The sequence below is a fragment of the Hibiscus syriacus genome, unplaced genomic scaffold, assembly GCF_006381635.1.
Source record: "Hibiscus syriacus cultivar Baekdansim isolate YM2019G1 unplaced genomic scaffold, ASM638163v2 tig00117034_pilon, whole genome shotgun sequence".
NCBI lineage: Eukaryota > Viridiplantae > Streptophyta > Magnoliopsida > Malvales > Malvaceae > Hibiscus > Hibiscus syriacus.
In genome coordinates, this window is record NW_024063533.1 from 2,400,018 (window position 1) to 2,407,462 (window position 7,445).

Consider the following 7,445-nt stretch of genomic DNA (forward strand, 5'->3'; position numbering starts at 1 on the left):
TTTTGGTGTTTATTAAAAAAATTATTCATATTTATGTTTGTTTTTTTAAGGTGCTTATGTTCTATTCGTTTAAAGTTTACGAATGGGTTCGTTTAAATTTTGACAACATATTCATTTAGCATTCGTTAATATATTCATTTATATGTTTATAAATGTTAACTAAACAAAAAAAATAATGACATCAAGATATTAGTTTTTAAGTTTCTTAGATTTCACAATTGAACCTCAAAGTTAACATTTATATGTAGGAATTAAACTAAACACAAAGTAAAACTTTATTCGTGAAAATGAGAACTTGATAAATGAGCTTATAAATGAATCGATATACGAGTTTGTTCGTGAACATAAACGAACCAAACAATAAACGAAACATACCTTTGGTTGTGTTTGTTAATTTATTAAATGAATAAAATTTTTGTTCATATTCATTTATTTGACTTAATAAACAAACATAAACAACTGTTATACGAACGGTTCACGAAAAAATTATTGAACACTTTGTTCATTTACATATATAAATAGGGGTTAAATTAACCATTATGATTAATATTGGGGGCTAATTTAATATTATTCCGTATAATTATAATTTCACTTATTGAAAACACTTGGCATCTTTTAGCACATACTTCATTCATTTTAAGCATTAACTTTTATCAATAATTTAACTCATGGACACAAATGGATCTACATACACTTCTACACATGAAATTTATTCAATCACTATTCATAAGAAGTCAACAAAGCTCAAGCACAAACCTTAACATTAAACATGAATTTGGACACATTCAAGATTCAATGAGATTCACCCAAGTAGAATCATATTTTCTTTTCCCTTGGATGAATTCCCTCTTCTAAGCTCTTTAGTAACTCAACAATACATAAAGCACAAAATATAAATCATAATCATCATCTATTACAATATCACAATCAAATAAGCACATTCTCACTCATGCATGGAAAAGATGATTTTAAACCTCTTATACTCAATGAAACCATCCAAACTCTCATTATTTTCCTAGCTTGAAAATCAATGAATGGGTTTTCTAGAGAATGCTTGGGAGAGTAGAAAGATGGTTTCAATTTATTAAAATATCCGATAAATTCTTCTATTTCGCTTCCTTATTTTCTAGAAGGGAAAAAAACGATGAAGACGATAAGAGGAAGATTACCATCCTTTTACCTACTAAAATTATCACACTTAAATAATAAATAATAAAAGAAAGATAAACGGTGGAGATTTATTCAAGAAAAAGTTAATGGAATTCTAGGATGGATAAAATCTCATCCACCGCTCAATTGTTTGGCTCCCGATTGCGGGTAAGGACCTCTCATCTCCATGATTCTCATGAATTCACTTTGTTAAAATTATACTATAATCCCAACACTTTACAAAAGCTTTGCAAATTAGTCACCACCACATGGCTTTGTGTTCTAAAATAATAATTCTCTAAATAAATTGGGAGTTGGGGGCGTTTTGCTATTTTCTCTCTCTTTTGGACATATACAAATTAAAAACCCAAATAAAGGGGTCAAAAACAAATAAAACCAATTAATATGATGATTAATATCTGGGCATTTTTTTATGTCTGTTTGACTTAACCATTAAGAAATGGGCTGGGCTACCAACTTTTAACCCATAACTTTTAGGGCATTGAAACTGATAGTTTGATTTTGAAGTTTTTACCTCCTCCGCCGCTACTGACGCCACGCGCCAGCTGAATACACTTGCACCATTCCACCGCCGCAGCTGCTTCTTCACTCTATTATCTCTGCCGCATCATATACAGATTAGAAGCTTATCGGTTAATATACGGCTTTATTCTCTTAACGATTTTATTCATAAATCGGAACAGAGATGGATATCGATGGCAAGGGAGAATCCGTGGATGAGCTCAAGGGCCTCCGATTACTAGTCTTGATGATGATGACGATGAAGAAGACATCCCTGTAGATGAAGATGATAATGAAACGACGAAGACGATGATGAAGAAGAAGAGGAAGCTGTAATTCTTGGGTTCGTTGAAAAGCCTGAACATAGCTGGTCACTTCTCCGTCAACACTTTCCAAGCAAAGCTGGAGGCGTTCCAGTAAACTTTTTTTTTGTTTGCTTAGCTATTTGCATTGTAAAAACATGTAAATTTTTGGAATTTTTATGATATTGTTTTTCTGTAGGCTTGGTTGGGCCCAGATAATTACCTTCAGGAATGTCTTGTTTTTGTGATATAGTGGAGAACCTCTACAATTTCTACTCCAGTACCTTTTTGTGGTTATTTTGTATTGTATTTCTGACTTGAATTATACTTTAAACCCGAATCAATTCCAATAAATGTAGTATTTTGTTTATATTTTTGTTGTATTAGAAAAACACGACTGCTTGATTACCCTTCTGAGTCACTCTGCTTGATTCGTTACTTGAAATTTGAAATGCTGAACCTATTTTGGTAGTGATAGTTTGACTTATTTACCTCAGGAGTTTTTCTCTTTGATTTGAGTTAACCACATGCTTGAGAGGTGAGGGACAGAAGAGAGCTGATTGTGCTAATTCTCACATTGGTTGAATTCCTAGGTTTATGCTCCATTAGTTGAAAAAGACTCACATTTCATCGAACATTATTTGTATTCATGTGTCTGTCCATGAAATGTCTTCTCCGAGATCACATGAACAATGGAAGCGTCATCCGGATAAGCAATCAAGGAGGTATATTAACTAATATCTGTCACGCTCTTGCTTTTTTCCCATTCCATGTTAGTATTTTCAATGTGCTTTCTCTTGCTGATTATGTATTGTTTTCTTAAGTGTTAAGGTTTTCCGTTGCCAATTGCTCGTGCTATCCTTATTTTCAAGTAACCCCTGAAGGCAATGTGACTGACAAACCTTTACCCCTGGAGGTAGCTTTGGACTCTTAATTTTACTGCCGAGTTGTGAATATATCTCAAATTTAAAGAAAAAAATGGAATTTTGGTATATTACACCTATGTATGAGAATATAACTAAGTTGGTATAATCTTGCCATTCGTTATGTGCTTGATTACAAAGGTGAGTTTTGCATTAATTGCCAACTTTTGGTTTGAATTTTTCTAGGCAGTGCAATTGAGGAAGGTGTAGCAAAATAAATAATAAATGGAAAGACTTGAGAATGCATTTACCTTCATTCTTTAGGTGGAAATAGAAGTTGGAAAGACTTCCCTTTAATTTAAATCTTTCAAATTTGGTTCATCGATAAATGGAAGGATAGAGGGAAACTATCAGCACTCTGAATGTAGTTGTTTAATTCCCATTTCTTTTTCATCAAACAAACTTGTTTCCTCTCTAATACTGATTTCTTTTCATTTTTCACCATCTCTTCTTCATCCTTCAAACCAATATCATTATGTGCTGTGAAACTTGAGTTTTGTTCTACAAGTTTTTATTTGCAGATCGCTTGATTTGAAATTTGAATAGATTGAGAAGTGATTAAAAGAGGGAAACTTCTTAAATTTTCGATGCAAAGTTTCTTATGACCCATATTATTACTTAAGAAAAGAAAGTGAAAAAATAAGAAGTGTTTTCCATCCTAAGAATAGCAATTCTCTTGAGTGTATCCATAATGCAGTATGCTACTGCTGAGAGTTCCATTGCTTTGATTTCATGTTTTCTTATTTTTATTTCTGTTTATATGTCATCAAATACTGGCTTAAGTTGACGTTGATGTGGGTTTTTCTTAATTTTCTTTTTCGTGTTTATAGACACTCGATTTTTCCTTGATATACTTTATAGTGATCACTATACTCTAGGGGTCAATATTAGATTCTTGTTGTAGCACTGCATTAGCCGACTCAAACTGGTATCAATTCCATTGGCACTCAAAATGTGTTTTATCCCTTTGTATTCTTGTTGCAGCTCCACTCTGTAACTGGTGTGGCACCTGGAAAGGAGATAAGTTCTGCAGTAGTTGCAAAGTAGCACGATATTGCTCACAAAAGCACCAGGTGTTTACGGTTGTCAAATTATATTTATTTTCACTTGTCAGAAGTCTATTTACTTACCTTTTCTGTTTTCTTACATTTCAGGTCATGCACTGGCGCTTAGGTCATAAACTTGAATGTCAACAGCTGAGTGTTTCACATCAGTCATCTGATTCCAATGGCCGTCATGGTGGAATTGCACAAATTAAAGCCCAACTAGGTAAGTATTATTGATATTACCCTGGGATATTGATCAGAATCAGCTATGCAAATAAATTGGCAATTGGCATGTTTAATGGTCAAGGCCATTTTCTTCTGGGATAACTTTTAAGAATGAACAGTATTTGAACTGCATAGTCTAAACAATTTTAGTTGAGGATCTTTATGGATTCTCTCTGACTAAAATTTTGCATTTTAAACAGTTGCGAGCAGAGTTTGTGGACGGAGTATGAGATTCAAAACGAAACGAAGTGAATATGATACAGAGATGTCTGGAGACGAGGGACATGCCAATAATTCATTGATACCCAGGAACAGGGATGATGACACAATGAAGTCACTTATGGATAATTTCGAGGTATTGACCCCTGTATTGTTGGCTGGTGCAGTGGCATGTCTGTGAATTCTTGTTTCAAGTCTCTTAATGCTTGTTTCCTTTGTTGCATAGGGAGATGGTGACAGAAAGAGTTGGGCTTCCTTCCAACAGCGGATAGCCAAAGCTCCTGAACAAGTTTTGAGGTGAGAACTTGAACACCTTTGTTGACTTAAAGTGCACAGTAGGTTTAGGAGAAGATAACCCAACTCCAGCAATTGCTCATGAGTTGCGACTCTACCATGCTTAGTTTGTATAAACCATAAAGCACCCTGCACAGGTTACATTACCTTAATATGGAGGATGGGATTTTTGTTGCTCCGACTTTTCATTTTGTTGACGCATCTGTGTCCAACAATTGTGTAAGACCCATGACTATGGAGATATGACTAGGACTGTAAATGAGACGAGTCAGATCCCGAGCTACTCGAGATCGACTCGATCAAAGTTCGGTAAATACTCGATTCAAATGGACTCGACTCGAGCTCAAGTTCGACTCGAGTTCTTAATGAGCCGAAACGAGCTACTTCATACTTGACTCGAAAGGCTCGCAAGCAACTCGAAAAAATAATATATTGAATTTTAAAAAAAAAAAATTCAATTATTAATAATATTAACATTTATGTATTGATTTTTTTAAAATATAGTATAAATGTGTTTAAGATTCAGGTTCACATTTGAGTTTGAGCTTTAATCGGGTTAAGTTTTAGATTTTTCAAGCTTCAATTCATGGCTTCGAGTTCGAGTTGAGCTTGAAAATTTTAGGTTCACGAGTTTTCGAGCCGAGTCGAGTTTCATTTCAGAGTTTTCGAGTCGAGACGAGCTCAGCAATACTTGAGCTCGACTCGGCTCGTTTACAGCCCTAGATATTACTTCCAAATTTCCTCCAATTACGTCAAAAAAAATTGTGTACCTGACAGTTGCATCTTACTCTTGTAACTAGGATGCCATCGTGAAAGGAGGCAACAAATTTTGCTTATATATAGATATGAAGCCTTCTTTACATCATCCTGTTGAAGCAACAGGTTACCAAAGTTAATTCAAAACGTTTTACTTAATCCATAGAAAAAGTTTATCCAAAGAAAAAAAATGAAAAGATGAAGATATTGCATTTAGAACTACATATCCACTTGTTGCTAGGGTGGAGTTATTCCAATGGTGATTTTATGCTTTTTCTTTAAAGTCGTTACTTTGTTCTTTTTAATTACTTAATTCTCATGTTTGTTTTAACAATAACAGGTACTGTAGGAGTGCTGGTTCTAAACCACTGTGGCCCATCTTAGGTGGTCGACCTTCCAATGCTGATATTCCCTTATGCAACTATTGTGGTGGTCGCCTATGTTTCGAATTTCAGGTACTTGGTAATCTTACCGGGAATTATCTATCATCAAGTTCAAAAACAAGTGGAAAAAATATCAATACTCCACGATAATCCTTTGTGGATTTTTTGGGTTGATTTTAGAATGTTAAATCCTCCTCAAGATCTCTATGTTCGCTTGACAAAGAATTTCTGATACAAGTTCTTTGCATATTTGTTGTTCAGATATTGCCTCAGTTGCTTTATTACTTTGATGTGAAGAATGATGCGGATTCTCTTGACTGGGCAACGATCGCGGTATATACATGTGCGGCCTCTTGTGAAGGTGTAGGTTAAACAAGAATTTGCCTGGGTACAATTAATACTTCTACTGATTGCCACGCATAGTGTGTTTTTATTTTTAAATGAACATGTTTGAGGGAAAAGTTGCTTCTATTTTCTTATAATGACAAATTTTGGGATATTTGCTTGAAATTTAGTTTAGTGAAGGCGAATTATTATTTTGATCTTAGGATGTGTTAACTTCGGTTTTTATCATCCAATGACATCCCTTTATGATAGAAACTATATTTTCTCGTTATCTCTTTTTTTTCCGGATACCATTTATTGAGAAATGGGGTTGTGGTGGTGTTTGGTGGCTCATCCCTTCTGGTTTGGGTGGAGAACTGCATACGGTGGTTTGTATAGGAGGTAAGAGTAGATGAGTTGAAAGGGAGATGAACCGTGAGAGAGGCTCCTAGAGAGGGAGAGTCCTAGACTTATATGCAGGCCATTAGTGTTAGTATCATGCCTATGATGATGATTATTCGTAGGTTGTCAAGACGAATAAATCTGGTTGTCAGATAGATTACGGTACTTTGTCAGTGTTCAAGTCAAGGGGCTGTAGTTAGTCGGAGGATATGGAATTTTAGAAACTTCGAGGAACTCTGAACAAATGACAGCGGAGGTGTGACTTGTCCGGATATATGGAGGAGTGTCCTATTTAACATGCATTGCTGGTAGAACTTTAAGACAAGCTCAAGACAAGAACCTTACGGATGTGCAATCCCGTGCAAGGAACAAGTATGGCATCTACTAAACTTGCTACAATTACAGAAAATTTACTTATGGTTAAGAACATAAACAACCTGTTACCCTGTAGCATCTGGAGCACAAATAACAGTATTTTCCTGAACCCACAAGACCATCAGGCGGAAAATGAGGTGGCCACAACTCTTTCGATATTTTTAGCTGTATCTTTTAGTTAAATATGTTCTATTTATGCTTATTACTTATTTATGTATTATGTGAACATTGACTTTATTAAAAAAATAATAAATTATATTAATTAAAGTCACTTTTCAAGTATCCTAATAATATCACAAATACATTTATGATGTAAACACCTTTTAAGTTTCTGTCAAAATAAAAATGAATAAAAATAAATAAATGCACAATTTGAATGTAAATAAATAAAAAAAATTATAATATTTTTTATACTTTATTGTTACTATAAGACACTGCTTAATTGTTATTGGATAGTTTTTAAAATAAATAAAATAAAAAACTACATAACTTATAATATATTTTTAAATTTTTTTGATGAAATTT

At 34.0% G+C, this 7,445-nt stretch overlaps 1 pseudogene; it reads left to right on the forward strand.

Moving 5' to 3' along the window:
* Positions 1–1,855: 1,855 nt before the first annotated feature.
* On the forward strand, positions 1,856–6,359 carry LOC120196888 (annotated as a pseudogene).
* The last annotated feature ends 1,086 nt before the right edge of the window (positions 6,360–7,445 follow it).